The 402-nt window shown below is 29.9% G+C and overlaps 1 protein-coding gene across 1 annotated transcript in view; it reads left to right on the top strand.

Annotated features, from left to right (window-relative positions):
* LOC119587706 (FACT complex subunit spt16-like) overlaps nt 1-402 on the top strand; it is a gene marked incomplete in the record, with an annotated part of 82,314 nt that overhangs the window by 72,898 nt on the left and 9,014 nt on the right.

The following is a 402-nucleotide window of genomic DNA, read 5'->3' as shown; positions in this document are numbered from 1 at the left end:
AAAAAAAAATTAAATTTTTTTTTTAAAAAAAAAAACCCCCCCAAAAAAAAAAAAAATTTGGAAAATTTTTGGGGGCCCCCGAAAAATTTTTTTGGGGGGGCCCCCCCCCGGGGGGAAAAGATTTGTTGGGGTTTTTTAAAAGGTTTGGAAAAAAAAGGGGTTAAAAATTTTTTTAAAAAATTTTGGGGGTTAAAAATTTTTTAAAAATTTTTTTTTTTTTTATTTGGAAAAGGGTTTTTTTAAAAAAAAATTTTTTTTTGGGGTTTGGAAATTAAAATTTTCCCCCGGGGAATTTGGGGAAAAAAAAACCTTTTAAAAAATTTTAAAAAAAAAAGGGGGGTTTTTTTCCCAAAAAACCCCCCCCAAAAAAAGGCCCCCCCCCAAAAAAAAATTTTCAAGGGG

This window comes from Penaeus monodon, chromosome 23, assembly GCF_015228065.2.
Source record: "Penaeus monodon isolate SGIC_2016 chromosome 23, NSTDA_Pmon_1, whole genome shotgun sequence".
NCBI lineage: Eukaryota > Metazoa > Arthropoda > Malacostraca > Decapoda > Penaeidae > Penaeus > Penaeus monodon.
The sequence above is the reverse complement of the archived record's forward strand: the minus strand, read 5'-3'. Positions and strand labels throughout refer to the sequence as shown.